Genomic DNA, 7440 nt, shown 5'->3' with positions numbered 1-7440 from the left:
CTGAGCTCAATATCTAATCCCATAATGTGATACACTACACTTAGTCCTGTATCTAATAGCAGCATGTGTTACTCTAAGCGTATCTAATCGCGCATGTGATACATTCCACATATCTAACCCCAGTTTATGATACAGCAAGCAGCACCATCTATCAGGATCAGCTCTGCCGGCTGTCCTCAGTGACACTGTACTTGTCAGTATCGCTGGCGGTCACCAACAAAATGTGCGATACTCCCCAGGCCGGTGTATTTAATCCCGTCGTCGTGTGAGATATGCCCCGGACCGGTGTATCTAATCCCGTCATCGTGTGCGATACGCCCTGGACTGGTGTATCTAATCCCATCATGTGACACACTACACTGAGCCCTATATCTAGATATGTGTAGTGTATCATGTGCTGTGAATAATCCCAGTGTGTGTAACACTCCGCGTATTATTATGGTAAATATTTATACTTTACTTTGATTATTATTTTAGACAATTAAATCTACCTATATATTTTTGATAATTTAATATTTTAATATTAGTCTTATAAGTGTTACTCATAAAAGCGATAACACGGCATTGTATGAAATATAGAGCTGTCTTCGTGTTAAGCTTTCCTTCTTTGTTTTTAAAAGTATAGTAAATTAGACAGAGCTGCTTTCAAGGACTGTTATTTCCAATTAAAATACTTTCTTTCTTAGATAATGTTAGCCATCCGCTTTCTTCTGGGGATGTAATAAAGTACTTGTTGCCTGGGTTCTGAGGGCAGACAAGAATTATACACTCAGACACTGGCTGTATGTTATTTTATTTCTCCGATGCATCGTATTTATTTATTTTGAACCAAAAATGGCAGATTTGGAGATAATTATCTCAATCCAAATTCTTGGAAGGGCTACCACAACAGTATCTAACCCCAGCTTATGACACAGAGAGCAGCACTAACAGAAGTGGGGCTGCCGGCAGTCCTCGGTGACACTGTACTTGTCAGTATCACTGGCAGTCACCAACAAAATGGCTCCACACTGTGATCCTAAATTTCATCCTCTCTTATCCTGTTACAAACACCCAGAAAGGGAAGAGAGGAGCGACATCACACACAAGTACAGTGTCCATTTAAGGACATGATCAGATATCAAAATCAAACATCAGAATGATGTCAGTTTGAGGCTAAATACCCTGTCTGACAGGTGTTTCTGACAAGTGACTTTAAGTGACTTTTACAACTATAATAATAATAATTAAAAAAAAAAAAAGTCACGGTTCGCTGATGGGGCTTGAACCCAAAATTCTGTTTCTAAAAACCAGCGCACTAAGCACTGAGCTATTAACTCAGTTAAAATAACCTAAGAGTTATATTTGGTTATATGATTTTCAGTGCAAACCTGATTGAAACTCATTGGGACTTATGAACAAAATGCAAGCAAGCCAAATTCAAATGATGTTTGATTTTGATGTGTGAGTCTGATGTGTGACTTTCTTCAAACATCAGAATCACAATGACTTTTAGTCACCCGGACTATTTTCATGGTTGATCTCATAAGACAAAAAAAGCTTCTAGCTACTATCACTTGACTGGATAGCTCAATGGTAAGGCATCAGCTTCTGAAGCCACCACGTCACAGTTTCCTATAGAAATATTATTATTATTTTTTTAATTATGCCTGTTTAGCACACAAACTACAGGGGTGTTTTACTTTTAATATCTGACATTTTGATTGTCATCCTGACGTGTTAAGAGTTTCAGACACGCTGTCTATTTGCATGGTAAATTACATAGCCAAAGTAAATTGGGAGGCACTAATTTACTACATATCTATTTCCAAGTGACTGTACATTTGCATAATTTCTTAAAGGGGTCTAATGATAAAATTTGTTTATTGTCAATTTTTCTTTCCATCCACCCAAGAACTGTCTGCAAACTCCCAATTTACTTTTGCTATGTAATTATTATTATATATCACTACCTAAATAATCAAATAATGAACCTATAGTTTAATGGTAAGGAATCTGTGTCACATAGTTTTGGTTTGAAAGGATAATAATAGTAATAATAATAATAGTAGTAATAATAATAATTAATAATAAAAAGTTCAGTGTCCCTACAGGTTTTTCTTGGCTTATGAGATTAACCATGATAATACTCAGGGGGTCTAAAAGTAATTGTGATTCTTATTCTGATGTGTGAGAAAAGTCAGATATCAAAGCCAAGCATCAGTGAAGTTTGTGTGCTCGCCAGCATCATTTAAAAAGCAATAGTTTATTTTTTCTGCACCAGCGATGTAAACTCAGAACGCCCACTCTGTGAGGCTAGAGAGTTACCATTCTGCCATAAGCTCAAATGATGCTGCCAGATGTTTTTTCTTGGTTTATGATATTTACTATGCAAATATTCATGGTGTCTGGAAGTCCTTCTGATTTTGATGTGTGATGAAAGTCAGGTATCAAACTCATTCATCAAACTCATACATCATTTGAATTTGGTTTGGACAATGACTGTGTGAAAGTCCTGATTACACTTGAAATAACATACCCAAGTAAAATGCTTAAGGCTATGTGCCCACGTTGCATTTATGAAGCAGAAAATTTCTGCTGCATAAATGCAAGTCCTCTCCCGGAAAAACGCATGCGGAATTCCGCACGCGTTTATCGCGCATTTTTCGCGCGTTTATCACGCGTTTTCCACATGCGGAATTGCCTTGTGTTTTTTATGCATTGGACAAAGGCAATTCCGCTTGCGGAAACGCAAAATTAAATGACATGCTGTGGATTTTTGAACGCGGCATAAACGCTGCGGAAAAATCCGCAGCATGTGCATAGAACTTGCGGAATCCCATTGGGGACCATGGGGTGCGGATATACATGCGTTTTTCAAGCGTTTACGCTGCGGAAATTCCGCAGCATATACGCTTGAAAAATGCTACGTGGGCACACAGCCTAATTCTCTTTAATAAGTGTATAGCTCACTGGTAAGTGTGTTGACTGGGAAAAATATGCTTTTGGGTGGTTCAAGTCCCAGTAGGGACACTCAACTTTTTATTATTATTACTAATAATGTATTATTATTATTACTATGACTATTATTATTATCCTTTCAAACCAAAACTATGTGACACATATGCCTTACCATTACACTGTAGGTTCATTATTTGATTATTTAGGTAGTGATATATAATAATAATTACATAGCAAAAGTAAATTGGGAGTTTGCAGCCAGTTCTTGGGTGGATGGAAAGAAAAATTGACAATAAAGAAATGTTATCATTAGACCCCTTTAAGAAATTATGTAAATGTACAGTCACTTGGAAATAGATATGTAGTAAATTAGTGCCTCCCAATTTAGTTTGGCTATGTAATTTACCATGCAAATAGACAGCTTGTCTGAAACTCTTAACACGTCAGGATGACAATCAAAATGTCAGATATTAAAAGTAAAACAGCCCTGTAGTTTGTGTGCTAAACAGGCATAATTTAAAAATAATAATATTCCTAATGGGATTTGAACAATGACACTTTAGTTTCAGAGGCTGATGCCTTACCATTGAGCTATCCAGGAAAGTGATAGGAGGGAGGAGTCCTGAGGAGATAATTTGCATATTCCCACTGCATTTTGGGGTAAGTGAAGAGTCTCCGCGAGCTCAAAGAACACTGGATTTTGGCTGTTGGAGCTGAAAAGAGGACATCGGCAAACCAGGGGAGGAGTCCTGAGGAGATAATTTGCATATTCCCACTGCATTTTGGGGTAAGTGAAGAGTCTCCGCGAGCTCAAAGAACACTGGATTTTGGCTGTTGGAGCTGAAAAGAGGACATCGGTAAACCGCTTTTTTTTTAAGCTTTTTTCACTGTTTTCAGAACATTAACAATAAGAACATGGAAGAGTCCAGGAGCCATTTGGTGAGCTGCATATCCTGCTACATGTTCACAGACTTGCCAGTGGAAAAGCCAAACTTCACATGCCAGAAATGCAAGCTTGTGTCCCTGTTGGAGGAAAAGTTGCGAAATCTAGAAGAGAGGTTAACTACCTTGAAAATCATTAAGGAAGGTGAAGAGTTCTTAGACAGAGCAGAATTATCTCTTCATGATTCAGAAAGAGAAGAAATTCGAACTGCACCTGACGAAACAGAGGAATGGAAGCATGTGACCCACAGAAGCAGGAGGATCGAGAGGCAGTCAGCACCCATACTGCTCAGGAACCAGTACCAGGCTCTCACTCAGGAGAACCATGAAGAAATACAGCAAAATAAGACTTTGCCGGCAATGAATAACCTTGTAAGCCCTCAGAATCCTCCTGGATGGAGAAAGAAGAATGTTGTGAAGAAAAAACGGAGAGTGGTGGTCATGGGGGATTCCCTGTTAAGAGGAACAGAGGCCGCTATCTGCAGACCAGACATAACCTCAAGAGAAATGTGCTGTCTTCCAGGAGCAAAAATTAAAGATGTGTCTGACAGGATATCAAGACTCTTCAGACCTACAGATCACTACCCATTCCTGCTAATACATGTGGGGACAAATGACACCGCAAGAAAGGACCTGGAAACCATCTGCAGTGACTTTGAAGACTTAGGCAAGAAAGTGAAAGAATTGGGAGCGCAGGTGGTCTTCTCATCCATCCTCCCAGTGGATGGCCATGGAACAATGAGGTGGAATAAGATTCTACAGGTGAACAACTGGCTACGTCGATGGTGCCGTCAACAAGGATTTGGATTTCTGGATCACGGAATGAATTACCTATACGATGGACTACTTGCTAGAGATGGGGTGCACCTTACGAAGACTGGAAAACATGTATTTGGAAGTCGCCTTGCTACACTCATCAGAAAAGCTTTAAACTAGAACAATGTGGGAAGGGAAGCAAAAGGCCAGAAAAAGCCATACAGCTGACAAATACTATTGAGATCTCTGCTACTGGAAGTGGAAAGGAAGAACAAAGACAAAACAATTTAAATAATAAAAATATGGGAGGAAGAGAAACCAATCACAAACTAAAATGTTTTTATACAAATGCACAAAGCATGGGCAACAAACAAGGAGAATTGGAACTACTAATGCAGGAAAAGGAATATGATGTCATTGGAATCACTGAAACTTGGTGGGACGATACACATGATTGGAATAAAAGGCTAAAAGGATACAACTTATTTGCAAGAAACAGACTTGATAAACGAGGAGGAGGTGTTGCATTGTATGTTAGAAAAGTGTATATCTGCACAGAGATTGAAGCTTCAGAGACTGGGAGTTCTGTGGAAACTGTTTGGGTAAGAATACAAGGAGAGAACAACAGAAAGGACACCATTGTAGGCATTTACTACAGGCTACCTGGGCAAGCTGAAGATATGGATGAACTCTTTATGTATCAAATGACCAAGTTCTCCAAAAAATATGACGTAGTGGTCATGGGAGATTTCAACTATCCAGACATTTGTTGGGAATCTCTCTCAAGTAAAACTAACAGGTCAAGCAAATTCTTATCCTCTCTTGCTGACAACTTTATCTTCCAAAAGGTAGGGGAGAAAACAAGGGGATCTGCTACTTTGGATCTAATCCTTATAAACAGGGAGGAAATGGTTGAGGAGGTAAAGGTGGCTGGGACCCTAGGAGGCAGCGATCATGCTATTATAGAATTTTGGATAACTAGAGGAGGAAGACATGTGAAGACTCAAACTTCAAGGTTAGATTTTAGAAAGGCAGATTTTAAGAGACTCAGAAAGAGAATAGGAGGGATCCAATGGCTGGATGTCCTTAAGGACAAAAATGTCCAGGAAGGATGGGAAATTTTTAAAAATGAAATTCTCAAAGCACAATCGTTAACAATCCCGAAAAGTAGGAAGAATGGGAAGCATTTAAGGAAACCAGGATGGATGAACACAGAACTTAAACACATGCTAAAAAGAAAGAAAGAAATGTTTATTAAATGGAAAGAGGGAGGCATATCTAAAGAAGATTATAATGCAGTCTGCAGATCCTGTAGGGCACGTATCAGGTTAGCTAAAGCTGACAATGAATTAAGGCTTGCAAGAGATGTCAAAAGCAATAAAAAAGGATTTTGGGGGTATGTCAAAAGTAAAAGAAAAGTCAAAGATGCTATAGGATTTTTACAGGATGAAAATGGAGAAATGGTAAGAGAGGATGTTGAGAAGGCCGAACTGATCTTCACTGTCCTTTTAAAGGAATAGAGGAATCCAAGTTATCTGTAAACAGAAAGATTGTGAGGGAATATTTAGCTAACATAAATGAGTTCAAGTCTCCAGGTCCAGGTGAATTACACCCCAGAGTACTGAAGGAGATCGTAGAAGAAATTTTAGAACCACTCTCCATAATCTTTGAAAATTCTTGGAGAACAGGAGAAGTCCCAGAAGACTGGAGAAGAGCAAATGTTGTTCCTATCTTCAAAAAGGGGAAGAAGGTGGACCCAGGGAACTATAGGCCGGTGAGTCTGACTTCTATACCAGGAAAGATCTTTGAACAAATTATTAAACAACATGTATGTAAGTACATGGATAAGAATGAAGTGATTAACCAGAGTCAGCATGGGTTTGTAACTAACAAGTCATGTCAGACTAACTTAATTTCCTTCTATGACAGAATCACTGACTGGGTGGATCAGGGAAATGCTGTAGATATAGTATATCTTGACTTCAGCAAAGCATTTGACAAAGTATCTCACACCATCCTTATTGAAAAAATGACCAAGTATGCAATGGACCAGGCAACTGTTAGGTGGATTCATAACTGGCTTAGTGATCGGACTCAAAGGGTGGTTGTAAATGGCTTCACATCCAGCTGGATGATTGTCTCAAGTGGGGTACCACAGGGCTCCGTCCTGGGACCTGTATTGTTCAACATCTTTATCAATGATTTAGATGAAGGAATTGAGGGTAAACTGATTAAATTTGCTGATGACACAAAGCTAGGAGGGATAGCTAATACTAGAGAAGAGAGAGAGAGGATTCAAAAAGACCTAAATAAACTGGAGCAGTGGGCAGCAACCAACAGAATGGTTTTTAACAGGGAAAAATGCAAAGTACTACATTTGGGCAATAAAAATGAAAAAAGCATATACAGAATGGGAGGAATAGAGCTAAGCAACAGTACATGTGAAAAAGACTTAGGTATACTAATAGATCATAGACTGAACATGAGTCAACAGTGTGATGCAGCAGCAAAAAAGGCAAATACAATTCTGGGATGTATTAACAGAAGCATACAGTCTAGATCACGTGAAGTCATTATCGGTCTTTACTCCTCTTTGGTCAGACCTCATCTGGAATACTGTGTACAGTTTTGGGCACCACAGTTTAAAAAAGACATAGACAAACTGGAGCAAGTTCAGAGAAGAGCGACCAGAATGGTGACTGGTCTGCAAACCATGTCCTATGAGAAACGGTTGCAGGATTTGGGAATGTTTAGCTTGCAAAAAAGAAGACTGAGAGGAGACTTAATAGCTGTCTACAAATA

This window comes from Phyllobates terribilis, unplaced genomic scaffold (assembly GCF_046119375.1).
Source record: "Phyllobates terribilis strain yellow unplaced genomic scaffold, ASM4611937v1 Scaffold_61__1_contigs__length_8056638, whole genome shotgun sequence".
NCBI lineage: Eukaryota > Metazoa > Chordata > Amphibia > Anura > Dendrobatidae > Phyllobates > Phyllobates terribilis.
Note: the sequence above shows the minus strand (reverse complement) of the source record.